Raw genomic sequence first — 21,172 nt, 5'->3', positions numbered from 1 at the left:
AATTATTGTTGAAGTTTTGAGATCTCTGAGGTTGGTCTCTCCACCCAAAATTTGGGTGATTCCTCCACCCTTGATTGTAGGTCTTAGAGTATGGATCATTATTGGGGTGTTAGTGCACGAAATTGTGATCTCTAAAATGGTGCCAAAAATTTGGTACGCACGTTCATAATCTCAATTATTTTTCACAACTCCGCACAACTAACCAGCAAGTGCACTGTGTCATCCAAGTAATAAACCTTACGTGAGTAAGGGTCGATCCCACGGAGATTGTCGGCTTGAAGCAAGCTATTGTCATCCTTGTAAATCTCAGTCAGGTGGATTCAAATGGTTGTGAAGTTTTGATAATTAAAATATAAATAAAATATAAAATAGGATAGAAGTACTTATGTAATTCACTGGTGAGAATTTCAGATAAGCGTATGGAGATGCTTTGCTCCTTTTGAATTTCTGCTTTCCTACTGCCTTCATTCAATCATTCATACTCCTTTCCATGGCAAGCTTTATGTTGGGGGATCACCGTTGTCAATGGCTACCATCCGTCCTCTCAGTGAAAATGGTCCAAATGCACTGTCACCGCACGGCTAATCATCTGTCTGTTCTCGATCTTGTTGGAATAGGATCCATTGATCCTTTTGCGTCTGTCACTATGCCCAACACTCGCGAGTTTGAAGCTCGTCACAGTCATCCCTTCTCAGATCCTACTCGGAATACCACAGACAAGGTTTAGACTTTCCGGATCTCAGGAATGGCCACCAATAATTCTAGCCTATACCACGAAGACTCTGATCGTGAACCAGGAGGCTAACAGATACACACTCAAGCTATTACAGATAGAACGGAAGTGGTTGTCAGGCACGCGTTCATAGGTGAGAATGATGATGAGTGTCACGGATCATCACATTCATCAGGTTGAAGTGCGAGTGAATATCTTGGAATAAGAATAAGCTTGAATTGAATAGAAAAACAATAGTACTTTGCATTAATTCATGAAGAACAGCAGAGCTCCACACCTTAATCTATGGGGGGGTTAAGTATGATTTTGGTCCCTAACGTAGGGGCTGAACATTTTTTTCGTCCCTCGCCTTTTTTTTGCTCCAAAATGGTCCCCAAAGTTTCAATTTATTTTAAAACCGTCCTTCGGACCAAAATGCCCCTATCCCTTCTTCCCCAAATTTATGAAAAAGCACCAGCACCACCACAACCACCACCACCCACCACCTACCACCAACCACCACCACCACCACCACCATCACCATCACCACCACCACCACCACCACCACCATCATCATCAGAACTCAAAATCAGAACAACCACCACCACCACCCCCCCATCCACTGCTACTCCATCACCAGCATCCATCACTCCAACCAAAACATTAGAAAATCAATATCATCATCGTCATCCTCATCAAAAGCCAGAACTCAGAAAATCCAGAAAAATCAAACAATAATACTCAGAATCAGAAAATCATCATCATCATCAAGAACCCAGAATCAGCAAGAAGAAGAAGAAGAAGAAGCGGGCGGTAGGCAACGGCTCGGCGGTGGTGTCGATGGGAAGAAGAAGAAGAAGAAGAAGAAGAAGAAGAAGAAGAAGAAGAAGAAGAAGAAGAAGAAGAAGAAGAAGAAGAAGAAGAAGAAGAAGAAGTGGCGGGCGGCGGGCAACGGCTCGGAGGTGGTATCGGCGGGAAGAAGAAGAAGAAGAAGAAGAAGAAGAAGAAGAAGAAGAAGAAGAAGAAGAAGAAGAAGAAGAAGAAGAAGAAGCGGGGGGCGGTGGGCAACGGCTCGGCGGTGGTGTCGACGGGAAGAAGAAGAAGAAGAAGAAGAAGAAGAAGAAGAAGAAGAAGAAGAAGAAGAAGAAGAAGAAGAAGAAGAAGAAACGGGCGGCGGTGCGGTGGCGGGAAGAAGAACAAGAAGCGGCGGTGCGACGGCGGTACGGCGGCATGGCGTCTCTCCCCCTCCCCCCACCTTTCTCCCCCCTCCCCCTTTCTTTCTTTCTCGGCCCCTCCCCCCTTTTCTTTCTTTCTTTCTCGGCCCCCCCACCCCGCTTCTGTATCCCCCTTTCTTTCTTTTTTTCTTTTTTTTATTTATTTTATATTTATTTTATTTTATAATTTTTTTAATAAAGGGTAATTTGGTAATAAAAAAATATAATTGGTAAAAAAGACGATTTTAAAACAAACTGAAACCTTGGGGACCATTTTTGAACGAAAAAAAGGCGAGGGACGAAATAAATTTTCAGCCCCTGCATTGGGGACCAAAATCATACTTAACCCATCTATGGGGTGTAGAAACTCCATCGTTGAAAATACATAAGTGATGAAGGTCCAGGCATGGCCGAATGGCCAGCCCCTAAATGTGATCAAGAGATCAAAAGTGATACAAAGATAGTCTCAAAAATGATCAAAAGATGTGAAATAAATCACTAAAAGTAGTTTTTATACTAAACTAGTAACTAAGGTTTACAGAAATGAGTAAATGATGCAGAAATCTACTTCCGGGACCCACTTGGTGTGTGCTTGGACTGAGCATTGAGCTTTACACGTGTAGAGACTTCTCTTGGAGTTAAACGCCAGGTTGCAGCCTGTTTGTGGCGTTTAACTCTGGTTTGTAACCTGTTTCTGACGTTTAACTTCAGAATAGGACAGGAAGTTGGTGTTTGAACGCCAGTTTGCGTCGTCAAAATTTGGGCAAAGTATGCACTATTATCTAGTTCTGGAAAGCCCTAGATGTCTACTTTCCAACGCAATTAAGAGTGCACCAATTGGGTTTCTATAGCTCCATAAAATTCACTTCGAGTGCAGGGAGGTCAGAATCCAACAGCATCTGCAGTCCTTTTTCAGCGTCTGAATAAGATTTTTGCTCAGGTCCCTCAATTTCAGCCAGAAAATACTTGAAATCACAGAAAAATACACAAACTCATAGTAAAGTCCAGAATTATGAATTTTGCATAAAAACTAATAAAAACATAGTAAAAACTAACTAAATTATACTAAAAACTACCTAAAAATAATGCCAAAAAGCGTATAAATTATCCGCTCATCAGGTGTCTAGGAGCACTCCCCATGTAATTGACCTGTTTAGAAGAAGATTAAGCATAATCATAATTCTCATTTTGCATCAAATTACCTATCATGTCATAAGAGACCTCTTGAGGTGCATTCTGGGTGTTGACAGCTAAAACTTGCATTCCACTCAACTGTTGAGTAATTAGACTTATTTGCTGAGACAAAAGTTTGTTCTGAGCAAGAAGACCATCAACAGCTTTCACTTCCAAAATGCCACTCTTCTGAGGGGTCTCAGAGTTCACAGGATTCCTGTTGGAGGAATATAAGTATTGGTTGTTAGCAACCAATTCAATAAGCTCAGCAGTCTCCTCTGGTGTCTTCTTCATGTGCAAAGAACCACCTACAGAATTATCTAAGCACATCTTGGACATTTCACATAAGCCCTCATAAAAAATATCCAGCTGAGTCCATCTAAAGAACATATCCAGAGGGCATTGCCTAGTCAGTAGATTGAATCTCTCCCAAGTTTCATAAAGGGTCTCACCATCTTTCTGTCTGAAATTCTGAACCTCCATTCTTAGCTTAGTCAGCTTTTGAGGTGGGAAAATTTAGTCAGAAATCCCGTGACAACCTTTTCCTAAGTATCCAAACTCTCCTTGGGTTGAGAATCTAACCACAGCTTTGCTCTATCTCTCACAGCAAATGGGAAGAGCATGAGTTTGTATACCTCAGAATTCACTCCATTGGTCTTCACTTTATCACAAATCTGTAGGAAATCAGAAATAAATTGATTTGAGTTTTTCTGAGAGAGTCCATAATACTGGCAATTTTGTTGCACAAGAGTGATAAGCTAAGGCTTCAGTTCAAAATTGTTTGCAGCTATAGGAGGCACCATAATGCTTTTTCCATAAAGATCTGCATTGGGAGAAGTGTAAGAGCCAAGCACTCTTCTAGGTTGCTCATTCCCATTCGGATTTGTCATATTGGCATTAGCAGCATTATTATGATCCATGGAGGACTCTGCAGCCTTGTAAAGTCTTGCGTGTTGCAAATGCCACCTCAAAGTCCTTTCAAGTTCAGGATCAAAGTCTAATAGAGGTTCTTTGTCCCTGTTCCTGCTCATAAACAAATAGAAGATAAGAAAAGATGGGATTTCCTACGTCAGAGTGTAGAGAATTTCCAGTGAGGTAACCTATGTAAAATGATAAAATAAAAATACTTACTACTTAATGCTAAAAAAATTTGAAAAATAATGATCAGATGCAAACTAAAAAAAATTCAAAATTTGCAAGGGAATTAAATAGAAAAATTGAAATAAAATTTACTAGGTAACACCAAACTTAAGTTTAGAAATTAAGAAAAAATAAAGCTAGAAAATTCGAAAATTAAGGTGCAAAATTAAATAAATTTAAATTAAATAGAAATAATGCTCCTTATTTTCGAAAATTTTGGAGGAAAACACAAAGGAACACCAAACTTAAAAATTTTAAGATAAAAACACAAAAAAGACTATAGAACACTTCGAAGACTAACACGAACACAAAGAACAAAATTCAAAAGACTCAAAGAACACAAGAACATAAAAAAGAACACCAAACTTAAAATTTTTAGAAAACCAAAAGCAAATTTTCGAAAATTTAAAGAAAAATAAAAAAAACACCAAACTTAAGGATTTGACACAAGAATTAAACAGAAAAAAACTATATTTAAAAATTTTTAGAAAATAGAACTCAAAGAAAATGCACAACTCAACAAGAACAAACACCAAAGACTCAAACAAAGTACAAAGATTGAACAAGGAAAAGAAAAATATTTTTGAAAAAGTTTTAAAATTTTTTCGAAAAATAAGAGGAAAAGAAAATAAAAATAAAAGACTCAAATAAAAAAAAGTTATACTCTTGCAAAAATCAAAGATACAAAGACTCAAACCAAGAACACAAACAAAGACTCAAACAGAGAAAAGACATATTTTAAAAAAAGGGTTTTAAAATTTTTGAAAATTTAAGGAAGAAGAAAATATAAATTAAAAGACTCAAAATGATTTAGGGTGAAGCTCGTACAGTTCATTCTCCTTAATGATTCTACTCAAAATGCCACAGATAAGGTCAAATCTTCCGGATCAGAGAATGCTGCATCTTGGGTTCTAGCCTCTACCACAAAGACCCTAATCTCCAAAAAAATCAGCTGAACTGATGTCTCGAGAAGTCCCGAACGAAGTCGTGGATTAGCCGTCTAAGAGATGTATAAACATAGCTGTTGGTTCGTCCTTGTCCAATGAAAGACGCATTCTGAACCTAAATAGACGCGGGTGTTTGTCAGGCACGTTTGTCTTAATGTGATGAACAGAGCTAATTTGTTAGATCATCCTATTCACCACGATGAAGATCGAATATACATCTTAGAATTAATCAAACACGGATTGAAGAGAAACAGTAGTACTTTTATTAATTCATAGGACTCAGCAGGGCTCCTCCCCTCAACCTAGGAGGTTTAAAAACTCATATTGATAAGAAAATACAATGGATTCCAAAAAATTGTTGAATGGTGGTCGAAGATCCCTAACAAAGTGTGATATTCTACTTTAAATACTAAGCTAATGACTAGTAAGGGTAAAACAGTCAATTTAGTGCTAAAATCCACTTCTGGGGCCCACTTGGTGAGTGTTTGGGATGAGCTTTGATAAGATCCACGTGCTATGAGGTCTCTTAAGCGTTTGTACATTGGTCTCTGTCCCTTGGGCGCTGGACGCTTGGAAGGGGGCAAATAGCTGGCGTTGGACGCCAGTTTTGGGCCTTTTAATCCGAAGCAAAGTATGGACTATTATATATTGATGGAAGGCTCTGAAAGTAAGCTTTCCATAGCCGTTAAGAGCGCTCCCTTTGGACTTTTGCAGCTCTAGAAAAGCTCTTCCTAAACAGTCTATTTAGTATCTGCAGTGCTTTCTCTGTCTCTGAATTAGACTTCTGCTCCACCTCCTTAATTTTAGTCAGAAAATATCTGAAATTGTCCAAAAACACAAAAACTCATAGTAGCATCCAAAAATATGATTTTAACACTAAAATCTATAAAAAGTCAATAAAAACTAGATAAAACACACTAAAAACTATATGAAAGTGATGCCAAAAAGCATATAAAATATCTGCTCACCAAATACGCATAAGATGCAAAGCATAGAGCTAAGATATCAAATCATAACTTAATAAATGAATATAAATTAGAAAATTTTGCTAGGAACAATTAGAAGGAAGATAATATATTGATCGAAGCAAGTTCTAATTGAATTAAAGTACAAAGTTCACATAGGAGAACGTAAAATTGAGGACCATAACATCAAGAATCCAGAGGATGATCAGGTATACAATCTAAGAAAGAATAAAACTGCTTTTCAAGAGAAGACAGTGAGACAAGAAATTCCAATGCAATTGGTAGAGGAGAAGATAACACCAAGCAAAAATAAGGATCATACGTTAACTAACTTCAAGAATTAATTTCTAACGCTCCCAAACCCGTTATTCGCATCACTGATTACTTCTATTTTCTCTATGGTAACCCATTAACTTTTTCGTACACATAAACCATCAACATTAAGTTGGCCAGACTTAATATCAACAGATATGCAACAGTAAGCTAACAGCATTAATCAATAAATAGCCATGTACATAAAGCTCTAATTCTCGTCATTCGGACAAGACCTATAATATGACAGACACTCAGAGTATGCAATGAAGCATAGTCAGTCCATTCACAAGGCTCTAATAGAGATGAACTGCTCTGATACCATAATGTAATGACCTAACATCCAATACACCATGATCGTACCAGAAGTAAGGCGTTACTAACTTGTTTTCCTTACTAACTATTTAATATTGAGCCTTTAGTTCGATATCTCATTTTAATCTTTAATAAAATGCCAGAAAACTGTTTCCAACTCACTAGAAATCATATATCAAACATCACCAAGTGATAATAATCACATAATTACTAATAATAATAAATCTTATACAAGTAAATCAAAATAAAATTCAGATACAACACATATCCCTCTGTATAAAATAAAAATCTTAAGCAACAAGCGAGGGAACTCTATGAAAGTAACTTAACTCATAAATAAAGTCAATAATCGACCGCAGCTTCAAACTGAGTATTCGAACCTGTATCACTGAAAAGGTGGAAGATATTGGGGTGAGAACAAAGCACACGTTCTCAGTAGGGATGGGAATAGCATCAAAGTAAAGAAATACTTTCAAATAGAATTAATTTCATTATAAAACAATTTTTTTCTTGAAATAACCTTTTGAAAAAGTTTGGTGAAAAAATTACTTTAAAAAGGTGCTTAAAGAAATTTCTTTAACTTACAAATCAGTAAGATGAAAAATTTAAAGAAACAAAAAGGACCAAAGACGTAGCTAGTGACTTCCTATCCAACATACCTCGCTCACTCATATCCAAATAATACATACATTAGAATAATCACGCAACACCTAGTCCACTTGCCTCAACTTTTATTACCACACACCAGAAACCACCCTCATCATACCTCCACCAAAAAGGGTCTCTTAGGTAAACATACACATACAAGACAAACAAAAAAATCACAGATAGGATTCAAGTACAACAAGTAAAACAAGTAGCAGATGAACATGGCTAAGCAATTAAGCAAACTAAAACAAATACACACTCAATCAAAACATACAAATGCATATGATGCATGCCTGTCCTATTGCTAATGAGCTCATCTGTCGGTTATACAGCCAACCCGACATGTCCTGGTAGCTAACCATTGGACAGTCCCCCGATGCGCATCCCCATGAGTCTATGCATAGCTTTTTCTCATATATATATTAAATCACTCAATGGGGGTACCATTCCAGGGTCAACAGAGTATCGAGTCTCAACCTTGAACACGTGGTGGCATGCCACGGTACTTTACCCAGAGAGACTCGTATCTCAGATAATTCAAATAAATAATCCATATGAATATTTCAATCATAATTCATCAATATTCACATCATTCTCAATCATGCCTCATTCATCACGAGTCTTGTCATCAATATCATAACCAATGTCATCAATCACAGTCATCACCCCACATCACTATAATTAACCAGAATCATCACCAGATCTCAAACAACCCAATTGTCACTAAATCACACCTCAATTTCAAAGACAACCTTCAATCAACTCACTAAACTCGCCTCCGAATCAACACCACACATTTTTCATCATATTTCTTAAAAGAACATTCTTCCTCTTGACTGTTATGTTCAATTTCATTAAAAACCTTAAACTCACTTTCCGATTCCCAAACCCTTGAATTTATACTCAATTTACTATTTTAAATTATTTTGCTAGTTAATTAAATCTCTTTTGATCATTAGAAATCAAATGAGTTTAAAACCACAAGTTAACCAAATCATAAGAATCCAATTCTCTTTAATAATCTTTAAAAACATTCAAAACATACTTATTTTATTAAAGCTGCTTAAATCAAAATCATTTTCAAAATCGCAACCAAAACTTCTTCATAATTTTAGAAAAATTCTGGCAGCACCTTCCCTAAAAACTGGAGTTTACCACCCATTACGGGTACCTTCTTTTCAACTTTAACTCAATCAAAACCAACATTTCAAATTAACGTTTCCAAATCTATTTTTCATAATCAATAAGAACCAATTTCAAACAAAGGTTCAAAATCAACATATTCATTCATTTTTGCCAGAAACTCAAAAATTGACAAATCAATAATCAATTCAGCCACAACTTCAATCACAGCAGAAAATTATTTCAAGCACAGAAATTAATTCACTTGCATTAATCCACTAAACTCATCAGGTATTCAACCCCAAAATATTTTAAGTTTAAAACAATTGCCTACCTTAGTTAGCCGAGTTCGCCTAACTTATCGTGACAATTCCTTTTCCTTTTAATTTATGGCAACAGCGACAGCATTAACCTCCAAGGGAACAATAACAGCCCCGATGCCTTTTATAACGACCGTGTCAATATAAATTGCAATTATAGTGACTAAAACTATTTGAAGAAACCCAACACAAGGACATATACAAAAATCGAATCAGAATAAGCATATAACACAAGAATAATGATAAGGGTTCTAGATCGAGAACTCACTGCAACTACAGAAAACAAAACGATAGAGCCGCAAGGAGCAGAAATTAGACCAGGGCATCCGTCCTGGCGGTGGTAGCATCACTCCGAGTGACTAAGGCAGCAGAGACACCAACAATAATCAGAATAGTGGAACAAAATAGAACTGGAACAGATTTCAAAAAAGCAAGAAGTAGAGTTACCGGTGAATCTGTCCCGGTTTCGATGAGGGTCGTGGCTAGTGGCGGCATGTTCGACGGTAACTCCCGACGACTATGGCAGCGGTGGAGGACGACATCAACCGCGGCAGAGTCCCCCTCTGGTGCGCTTGCTTTCTCTCCCTCCCCGAATAGCGACGGCAATGGTGAAGGTCCTTCCGACGGTGACGTGCAGTTCTGACGGTGATAGAGGCGCGAATGGCGGCGACGGGTTTCATCACTACAGCGGCAGCAACTGGCGCGAGGATGGCTGCGCTCTGACGACGACGTGAACACGGACAGCAGTGGCAGCGGCTTCTCCATCTCAACTCACTCTTCTTCCTCTTCTCCCTTTCCACTTCTCTTTCTCTTCACTCCCTTTTCCTTTCTTCCTTTCTTGGTTCCCCACTTCTCGAGCTCTCCCCTGTTTCCTTACTTTCCCTTTCCTCGTTTCTTTCTTCTGTAGGCTAGGTTAGAAAAATAAATGAATGGTGGCTAGGATTAGATTTGGGGATTAGGGTTTGATTTAGTTAAAGTTAGGGTTTGGATTTAATTTGGGAATATTTGGCTTTAGTAATTTTAATTAAATTAGGATATATTGTACTAATTTAAATTTTAATTTAATCCTTAAAATTACTTTAAAAATATTATTTAATTATCAATTTACTAATTAGCTTTTAATTCAAGCATTCAAATTTAAAATTAGAGATAATATAATTTATTCTTTGTTTATAAATTTAAAGTATTAAATTCTAAAATCTCAGTTATTTAACTAAATTGTATAAAATTCTTATTCTTTTACAACTGTTAAGCTGTATAATTTAAATATAGAAAATTATTCAATAATTATAAAATTAAGTAAAATTTCTAATTTAATTGTCAAAACTTGATTTAATTACTTTTAATAAAATAATGTCTAAAAATAAAGTCTTTAATGAATAAATAAATTAAAATTAACTCATAATAATAATTTTCGAAAATTATGGGTCTTACATTGAACGCCCATTAGGGGGGTGTCCACGCTGCCTTGTGTTCCCTTGGTGGCGTTGAACGCCAGGTTTGGGCATTCAACGCTGGGCTTGGTCCTCTTGGGGCGTTGAACGCCAGAAAGGGGTTAAGTTGGACGGTCAACACCCAGTTTGGGTAGTCATCTCCAAAGAAAGGTATAAAAGATTATATATTGCTGGAAAGTTCTGAAAGTTAGCTTTTCAACGCCTTTGAGAACGTGTCAATTAGATCTTTGTAGCTCCAGAAATGCTTGTTTGAATGTACGAAGGTTAGGATCTGACAACATTTGTTGTCCTTTCTTTGCCTCTGAATCAGACTTTGCCAAAACTTCCCATTTTCACCCACAAATCACCTAAAATCATAAGAAAAACACAAATGCTCAAAGTAGCATCCATAATGTGAATTTTGCACTAAAACCTACTAAAACATAATAAAACTTAACAAAATATACCAAAAACACTAAGAAAATAGTGCCAAAAAGTGTATAAAATATCCGCTCATCAGTTATATAGGTTGGGCTTGGGCCCCACTTGGGCCCAATCCAACCCGTTAGCATTTTTAGTCCATTTTTTGACCCACTTTGGGCCAAAACCTTTAGAATTAGTGACCGGTTCTCAATTCTAAATTATTTTTGTCTTTCAAAAACAATAAATTAAATTTTCAAGGATATATTTTCCTTAAAACGCGGTACCGGACATACTAGAGCCGTGCACTGCCGGCTTAATCACCGGTATATATATATATGATAATGACACATGTATATATATTCATTTCCTTATGACACCTAATCCACCTTATAAAAGCTAATCATCACCATTAGCTTTAATTTTCTTCATTTTCATCACCGAGCCATACAAGAAAAAGAAAAGAAAGGATCGAGAGAGAGCAACCAAGAAACCTTTATGTAACCGTGACTGCCAACTCTAATTTTTCGAGATCCGTAACTCCAATTAAAAATCTAGTCCAGTAAAAGTATTCGTATCCTCCTCCTCTACACGACGGCATTACTTTTGTCCGGTAGAAGTCGACGGTGGTGTAGCTCCTCTTACCCTTGAGTTTGGCCAACTGGAGTTCTACGAGGCACAGATGATTCCGAACGTTTTCTCCTTCGGTAGCTCGGTCAAAAGGTTCCTCCGGAGCGTCGAGTATTTTGATTCCGTACGAAGATAGGGGGTTTTATTTTAAAATTAACAGTTTTCAATTTAAGAATACCCAAAAGTATAGTAAACAATTACAAAAATTGAGTTTGGATTTCTTTACTGTGCATGATTGGCTGTGATTGTGATTGAGTTTTTGGTTGAGAAAGTGAACGGTAATTGATTTTGGTGTTACTATATAAATGATTTTATTAGGATTGGAATCATATGTCGATTATTGAGAACCTTGTGTTCGAAAAGTGATGATGGAAGGCTGGTAAACTGTTGATAATTATGAAAGTGAGGGAGCCCGTATTCTTGTAAAAACAAACGAAAAAGTGATTTTGTTTTGAGAACTTGATTTTTATATGTACTTATATTAAGAAATGATCTTTTTATTGGAAATCTGATTTATAAACCTATTTTAAGAAAATGATCCTATGTTGAAAAAGATCTGGTTGCATATTTACTCATATTAAGGAAAGGGTTTTGTATTCAAAGTCCGAGTTATAAAATTTACACTAAGGAGTGACTTGGGTTTGAAACCGTTGGAAAGAGTTTAGAAAAATATTGATTTGATTCATTAGTAATTATGGGTTTGATTCAAGGGCAAAGAATTTGAAAGGAAGTTGAATTTTATTGACATAGAACGTGGCTTAGTTTCAAAGGAAACGATTTAATTATTGAGAATTATTTGATATTTGAAAATAGTTTGATTATTGAAAAGGATTTGATATTTAAAATGGTTGAGATATTTTATGGTTGGGACCTTGAAAGGGTGGCATAGTGGTGCAAAATTTAAAGTCCAGAAACTAATCGGCAAGTACACCGGGTCATACCAAGTAGTACCTCAGGTGAATGAGGGTCGATCCCACGAGGATTAATGGATCAAGCAACAATGATTGAGTGATTAGCTTAGTCAGACAAATAGAAAATGGTGTTTTGAAAATTTTAATTGCATTAAATAGAAAATCAGAGAATCAGAAAAGTAAGCAGTAAACAAGTAGTGAATAATATATGGAGAAACAATTAAGGCTTCAGAGTTATCTATTTTCCTAATTGACTTTTCTTACTAACTATTTTAATCATGGAAGATTTAATTCATGTCAATTATAAGTGACAAAACCCTAATTTCTTAGACCTTTTTAGTCTCCTCTAACCTTCATCAACCGCCAATTCCTTGGTCACTTAATTCCAATTAGATGGTGAAGTTCAATTCTAATTTATATGCCACAGAAATCCTAATTATCGAAATATAAGAGGATTATATGTCACGCATCCCGTTAAGTCCAGATAATTATTAGTTTAGGAGAAATTATTTTCAAGCTGTTGTTCAAGTAACGAGCTTTTCCAAGTTATACAAGAACTCAATTAGAACCAAGGTCATACTTCCGTTCCACACAGATTCATAAAATAATGAACGAAAATAATTCTTGAATTATAAATCAGTACATGAATTAAAATAGAAAAGTAATATTATCAATCCATACAATAGACAGAGCTCCTAACCTTAACAGTGGAGATTTAGTTGCTCATGGTTCAGAGAAAAAACTAGGATTCAGAAAAACTGTAAATTGCGGAATGAGGTAGAAGAGAAGAGAAGAGCCCGAATGGCTGATTCTTTTTCCTTTTATATCTAATCCTAATTAATGTAAAAATATATTTTCTAAAATAAATAATATCTTTTCCAAATTATAAATAAAATAAGATTTAATCAAAATTTGCAAAGCCTTCACGTGTAGTGTATCCTGGGACGAGTAGGAACCATTGGCTTCATTAAAGGTGGTGCAAAACTTGGAAGGATCCAAGCTTAGCGTGGAGATTGTGCACATTGCTTCCTTTGGACTCTTCAGGCTGGCTCCAAACTTCACAATGATCAAGTTTGGTACGGAGTGGTGCGCACAAAATTTCCTTGGAGCCTTTGAGTTGGCGCTGAACTTGAGTAAACTCAAGTTTGGCCTGGAGATGCAGCATGTATTCTTCTTTGGGGCTTCTGGGTGGCGCCAAACTTGGAAGGATCCAAGTTTGGCATGGAGGTGCCCGTGTGCTTTCTTGGAACTCTTCATGCTAGCGCCGAACTTGACAATGATCAAGTTTAGCTGGAGGTGGCAGCAAGTTCTCCTTTCTCCGTCCTTGACTCCAACTCTGTCAAATTCGTCCAAAACGCTACCTGAAATAAACAGAATTACACACAACTCAAAGTAGCATCCATAGTGGCTAAAATATATCAAATCTTGATTAAACTTAGAAATTCAAGTGCAAATTCACTAGGAAAAGATAGAGAAGATACTCACGCATCACAACACCAAACTTGAATTGTTGCTTTTCCTCAAGCAACCAAAATCAGTATATTTTTATGATGAATTTGCATGAGAGGTGAGAGTTCAATTATGCTCATGTCTCTTCTTAAAGTGGGATTTATCTGTTGTAATTCTAAACAGTTTTGGCATCTCACTCTCCTTTGAATCAGAGGAATGTCACTGTCATTTGGAATCAGAATCCGGATCATATTATGAATTCTCTGATCTTTATACTTCAGTTTAATCCTTGAACACAGCAGATATCCTTTAATTCTTAATTTATTGGTGCTTTGCACCTTGAGCCTAGCCGTGACTTAGAATGTTCTGTCTCAATGGTCAATTGACACAAGAACACCACAAGCACTTAACTGGGGAACTTTCTTGAAGTTCTGATTTTTCTTTCAACTACTCCCAGACAGTGGTGCTCAAAGCCTTTGGCATACTCTGCTAAATGCATTTGAGCTCGACTCTAAATATTCTATCTCAAGGATTACTTGACAGAGGAACATCATAAGCATATGACTAGAAAACAACTCTTTATGTTTTTAATCATGTCTGACCTCCCTAGTCTTTGATGCTCAAAGCCTTGGACCTTGCTTTTTATTCTTCTTTTGCTGTTTCTTTTGCTTCAAAATCAACTTTAACTAATTTTAGAAAATTCATAATAGTTCTCTAAATTTCTTTTCCTTATACATCAATATCCCTTGATTCAAATTCAAACATGCACGGTTCATGTCATGCATTCAGAATCACAAAGTACACCACCATATCTGATTAAATGAGACTACTTTCTTTTATAAACTCTTTTACTCATGCATTACATCTTTTTCTTCTTTCTTTTCTTTTGATTTCAAGCTCAGTGAGCAATACATGAGACACTCTTTCAGAATAAAAATCAAATAACAAAATAAATAGTAAAATAGACTAGAACCTAGGAATTGAAATAACAGATGATCATGCAGTAACAAAAGTAGCAGAAAATAGGAACCTAATCATAAAAATAGCACAATAATATGGAAAATGAAAAGGAAATGAGCCACCTCAATCTCCCTGGTGGGGATCTCTCTCCTCAGGCTGTGCTCTGTAAGGTCTTCTCAGGCGGCTGTAATCCTGTCTCAGCTGAGAGATCTCCTGCCGCTGAAGGTTTGGATCAGCCCTCATCTCATCAAGGGTGGTATAGAGATGCTCCCAATGGCTGTTCTGTATGGCTCTCATCTCTTCTGCAGATGCCATGTACTGCTACCAGCAGCTGTCATTAGTGACCCTCATCTACTCCATGGAGGATGGGAGCTGCTGCCAGTAATCTTGAGGAGGAAAGTAGTGTCCCTAAGGCAGTGGCTGCTCCTCTTAAGCTCTTTCTTTAGGCTGTTCGACTCTTGGGAGTCTCTGATAGTCCCTTACCAGTTCCATAGTCTTCTTCATGATGGGCTTCTCGACTGGGATAGGGAAATCATTCTCTATCTTCACCCTAGCGGCCTCACAGAGGTGAAAGATGAGATGTGGGAAGCCTAACCTGGCATTCTCTTTGGTGTTGGCGACGATATGGTAAATCTACTGGGCAATAACATCTGCCACCTCCACTGGCTCTCCTAACAGAATGCAGTGAATCATGATGGCTCGGTCCACAGTACACTTGGACCGGTTGCTTGTGGGCATGATAGACCGGCGAATAAAATGGTGTCATCCCCTAGCCAAAGGCGTCAGGTCACCGACTCTAAAATAGAGTCTTATGCTTAAGTCATAAAATAGAGGTGGCGAGGTATTACGACCTCTAGAAATAAAATTTATTATACATAGTAATGTGAAAAATGTTTATAACTAGGAGCCTTTGAAGAAAAAGGGGTAAATCAAAACCGTTAAATCGAAAAGCGCAACACTCTGATCAATAATGTAAGTGAAACAGATAATGGATAAGCTAACGCGAGAAGATAAACAAGGGAGTGCCAAGAATACAGATATCAAGGCTCGAGACTCGGTTTACGAAGGTAACCGGTCCGAGCATAAAAGTATACATACATATATAAAGGGACTACCCAAAATAAAGCCCAAAACACAAGATATAAAACCTGTTTCTCCAAAATAACCTCTAAGAGGAGTTAATATATATATATATATATATATATATATATATATATATATATATATATATATATATATATATATATATATAAGTATCTAAACAAGTATATAAGATCAAAATAAAGTCCCGAGAGCTAAGGATCTTCGCCAAAATAGAAGTCTCCAGCATGCCTCAGCGAGGGGCCTCATGTCCTGCATCTGAAAACCACAAAATCCGCATGGGTGAGAACCGGCGGTTCTCAGCATGGTAATAGTGCCCAAATATCTAACATGTAATGTCCTCAGAAAGCCGAAGGCAATCCTAGAACTTCCAATTTATGATCAAAGCCTATAATTACAACTAAACCATGATGAATAAAAATAGGCAAACTAACTAAGGATCTTCAGTCTAACTAAAACTCCCCTTTCCAAATCCTGCAAACCTCCCAGCCACCAACAGTAACTTGATATGCAAACAGAATTATTTCACACAAGGAAATACACAAGTAGGAAGCAGATATAACAGTTAGGCAATTAGCAAGTAAATATGCAGACAATTAGGCACTCCAAACAAATCACATATAATGCATATAATGGATGCCTGTCCTAGTGGCTGATGAGTCTCATCTGTCGGTTATAAAGCCAATCCGACAAGTCCTGGTAGCTAAGCATTGGACTGTCCCTCTGTCGTACATCCCCAACTCGAGTCATCCACAATATAATCATAATTCACATCCAACACCCTCACTGGTGTATATTCACGGGAGCGAGCTCATCCAGAACTTTTACAGTGTCTGGCCACACTTACGACATAGGGTCAGCAGAGTATCGAGTCTCTACCTGGTGCACGTGGTGGCTAGCAACTGCTTTCACCCAGGGAAACTCGTATCTCAGATAGGTAGAGTGCAACAATCACAATATCAATAATTCAGCATATATACATTCAATCTCAGCCATACATTAACATTCATCTCAGCCATCTGGCTTAAAAATCATAATTCATTATCAGCCATAAACCATCATCACACATAGCCATTCGGCTCATATCATACTCAGCCACTCAACTCATATCATATACAGCCACTCGGCTCATATCATATACATCACTCTACCATCCTCCTCAATAACTCATATCCTCATCATTAATCATAACTCATCATAATATTCCCTTTCTTCATCCATAAGTTACCATCTTCCCTAGCTTCCTCTCAATCACTAGGTATTCTACATTGATTTAAGATTTAAAGGATGAAAATGAGGGTTTATAAGCATGAAACAACATCTTGGAAGGTTACAAGCTTGTTGGGAAAGTGAAAGACTTGAAAATAAAAGCCTTATAAAAGAACAGGGTCGTGTGCGTACGCACAAGGGTGTGTGCGTGCACGCCCAGAAGTATTTTCAGAAAGTGTGTGTGTGCACAGGGTTATACACACAGGGCGTGCTAGCGCTATCAACAGAACGTCCTTTCCAACGTGTGCATATGCATAGAGCTGTGCGCACGCACAGCTTGCAAAGCCAAATTGATTGTGTGCGCGCATAGGGCATGCTAGCGCCCCCAGCAGAAGCCACTTCCCTGTGTATGTGTATGCACAAGTGTGCGAGAGCGCACAGATCCAGAAATCTACATGGTGTGCGTCCGCACAGGGCTGTGCGTGCGCACACAAACCAGAAATCACAAATTCTGCAGAATTCATATTTCAGGCCCAAACTTTCAACGATCATATCTCCTTCCACAAAATTCAGATTTCTACCAAATTTTAACAATTTTAAAGCTTATGAAATTCACTTTCATTTGATAAAAAAAGCATCAAATTCCAAAAACAATGGATCAGGATATGATCCGTTGAAATTCATCAAAATTTCATTTTTACCAAGACTCATAAACTTCCAATTTATAAAACTTACATTTCCCAATTTCATTCAAAACCAACGAAATCTTACCCTTCCAACATCAATCATTTCCAAACCCTCATTCAATCATCAACCCACCAATTCTTCCCCTTTTAGCCAATCTCAATTCAATAATTCAATGTTTAATCAACATTACACATTTTCAATTTCCACTCAATGCTCAATTCCATCGATCAATATATATCAATATCACATACAATTTCATATTCATCAACAAGAGCCTCAAGCTTACAAATAATTAGGCATACTAATCCATATCACTTACAACTTTATATGCTTTATCAACAATTTGCACCACTCAACCAATCAATCATTGTTCACCTATATTCCACTTAATTCACATCATCCAACAACCACATCAACATTAAAAATCCACTAGATACATACATCACAACACACTTCATCTCAACCAATTAACAACCTCAATAGTTCAAATCCTATCTTAGGGTCTCTAGCCTAAGTTTTCATAACCACATTACATTTTAGATACAAGAAACCGAAACCATACCTTGGTCGATTCCCGTTCCACCCGGAACAATTCAAATTTTACTTTTTCCTCAACTTCCAATGTCTCAAAGCTCCCAAAATTAGATTTCCAGCTTGTATACCACCTCAAGTCCTCAACATCTCCATCAAACTTTAATCCATTCACATATATACCTAGCTTAACACACATAATATACACCCATCCTTACAAACTCAATATCTAATCACAACAACTCAAATTTTTGACTTAGGGTTGAGATACTTACCAAGCCCAAGGATTAAAAGAGGCAAGACTAAGCCTTCCCTTCAAGTTAATTGGATCCTATAACATCAAAACTAAAAAATCTCAACACTTTACCCACTAAATTTTCAAAATTGAGGGCTGTAAATTCGAAGAAGAAACTGTGGCTTACCTCAAGAATAATTGTGTCGGTTTTGTAGAGCTCGATGCCGCAGTTGCGTGGCTGCAAACGGTGCGTCAATCGGAGCTCTGGATCAAAAGTTACTGGGATTCAAAGATCAAGCTAGGATTATGCCCTTGGAAGAGTGTTCTTCCTTCCTCCCCCAAGTGTTTCATTAAGTTGGGTATTGGGTTGGGCCAAGGGCCCAATATGGGTCTGATTGGCTCGGTTTGGCCCGTTCGGTCCAATCTTGGGTCAATTTCTTTAAAATTGGTGTCAAAATTCTCATTTTAATTTTCTCTATCATTTTAAACCATGAAAACCTCATTTCTCATTTTCTAGAATATATTTTAATTTATGGGTTAATTAGTCATTAATTAACTGAGTTTTACACATTGGGCATTTGGAATGCATATGTCAGCGACTACTTGCTCCAGTTGCTGATCCCTGTCCGCCCTCTCAATGTAAGACTGAAGCGAAGGCATAGTCCGTGGTATCTGGAGGTTCTGCCAGATAATCTCTAGGCTAAAATCAATGACTCTTTCCCATACAAAGCTTCTGTGGTCCCTTTCATTGACTCCAGACACATCCTTGTAAGTGATTGATGCACCACTATTTCGTGGTACATTTTAATGTGAATTGAGTGGATTTCATCCATTATTCTCACACTTATTCATTTAATTCGCATGTTTTACAAGTTTCTTCCTAATTTTGTACCATGATTGAAAACAAGCTAATTTGGCCTTAAATTTGCTAATTTTTAATCTTCTCTTATTACCATTCGATGCCGTGATACGTGTGTTAAGTGTTTTCAGGTTTTATAGGGCAGGAATGGCGTAGAGGATTGAAAGGAAACATGCAAAAGTGGAAAGAACAGAAGAAACTGGAGTTTTGAGAAGCTGGCAGCGACGCGTACGCATGGATGACGCGTACGCATGACCAGGAATTTGTTCAAGCGACGCATACGCGTGGCCGATGCGTACGCGTGACGAGCGTCACCTGCTGCAATTTACAGAAAACGCTAGGGGCGATTTCTGGGCTACTGTGGACCCAGTTTCAGTCTCGAAAATACTGATTAGAGGCTGTAGAGTGAAGCTGGAAAGGCGAAACATACATTCATACACTTTAGTGAGGTTTTAGATGTAGTTTTCTAGAGAGAGAGGCTCTCTCCTCTAGGTTTTAGGGTTTTTAGCTTTATTTCTTCTCTAATTCAGATTTCCATCTTGCTTTATTTTAGTTTCTATTCTACATTCTATTATTCTAGCATCTTAGTCTATCTTCTCTTGTTGATTTATTTAATTTCCAATTTAGTTTATGAACTTTTGATGTTAGATTCAATTTTCATTAATGCAATTTATGTTTTCCATGGTTATTGTTACTCTCTTTAATTGATAGTCATTGATGCTTGCAATTGGTTATTTAGATTTAATATTCCTTGTTAATTTTATCATGCTTTTATTTTGTGCCTACCAAGTATTCGATAAAATGCTTGGTTAGATTTTAAATTAGATTGTTCGTATTCTTAACTTAGACTGAGTAATTTGGAGAATCTTGAATTGTCAAAGTCTCTTGTTGGTTGATGATTGAGACTTTCTAATTGGCTTGAGCTTCACTAACTCTAGTCTTTGATTAGGACTTGTGAATTCAAGTTGATTTGCTCACTTGACTTACCTTCAATTGTTAGAGGTTAACTAAGTGAGAGCAAAAGGCAATTACCATCACAATTGATGATGATAATGAGGATAGGAATTCCAATTCTCAATCCTTGCTAGGAATTTTATTAGTTATTAATTTATTTTCTTGTCATTTTACTCTCTTATTTTTTACTACAAAACCCAAAAATATACTTTCCTATAACTAATAATAAACATACTTCCCTACAAATTCCTTGAGAGACGACCCAAGGTTTAAATACTTCGGTTTATTTTTATTGGGTTTGCTTTAGTGACAAGCAAATTAGATGTTGATTGAGGTTTAATTATCGATTTAGAATATACTTGCAACGCGATATTTTTATGAAAATCTTTACCGACATTTTTTCTTCGTCAGTGATCCACAGATTTTCATAAAATTCTTGAACCATTAATTGTCCCACTTGAGTGTGTGGATTGCACAGAAACTGCCATCCTCTTCTCTGAATCTCACGCTGAATTTTCGGATATTCATCCAGTTGGAGATTAAATCGCACTTCCGGTAGAACCGGCCTCTTGCCAGTAGCATTATAAAAGTGCTCTTCATGCAGTTTAGAGCGGAATCTTCTTGAATCATGAGAACCGATGGCCGGTTCCTTTCCTTTTCTCTTCTTGGAAGGTTGGGTGGTCTTTAGTGCCACAGAAATAATAGAATAAAATAGCAAAGCGACAATACCAAACTTAAAATTGTTGCTCGTCCTCGAGCAAAATAAAGAAATACAAGGGGAAGAAGAAAGGGGAGCAGTAATTGAAATAGAAGAAAATAAAAGTCAATGCTCAAAATTTCTTTTTCTTTTTCTAATTTTTTTTTGAAATATACAGAAACGAAAAAGAAAAAGTAGAGTAGAGAAGAGGGGGGTATGAAGAGAGAA

At 37.0% G+C, this 21,172-nt stretch overlaps 1 non-coding gene across 1 annotated transcript; it reads left to right on the top strand.

The window, feature by feature from the left end:
- The first annotated feature begins 3,484 nt into the window (after positions 1-3,484).
- Positions 3,485-3,591, top strand: LOC112725829 (small nucleolar RNA R71). Its single transcript, XR_003164911.1, has one exon. It is a non-coding gene; the product is annotated as a small nucleolar RNA R71 (small nucleolar RNA).
- The last annotated feature ends 17,581 nt before the right edge of the window (positions 3,592-21,172 follow it).

The sequence above is a fragment of the Arachis hypogaea genome, chromosome 11, assembly GCF_003086295.3.
Source record: "Arachis hypogaea cultivar Tifrunner chromosome 11, arahy.Tifrunner.gnm2.J5K5, whole genome shotgun sequence".
Lineage (NCBI taxonomy): Eukaryota > Viridiplantae > Streptophyta > Magnoliopsida > Fabales > Fabaceae > Arachis > Arachis hypogaea.
This window is presented reverse-complemented; position numbering and strand designations above follow the sequence as displayed.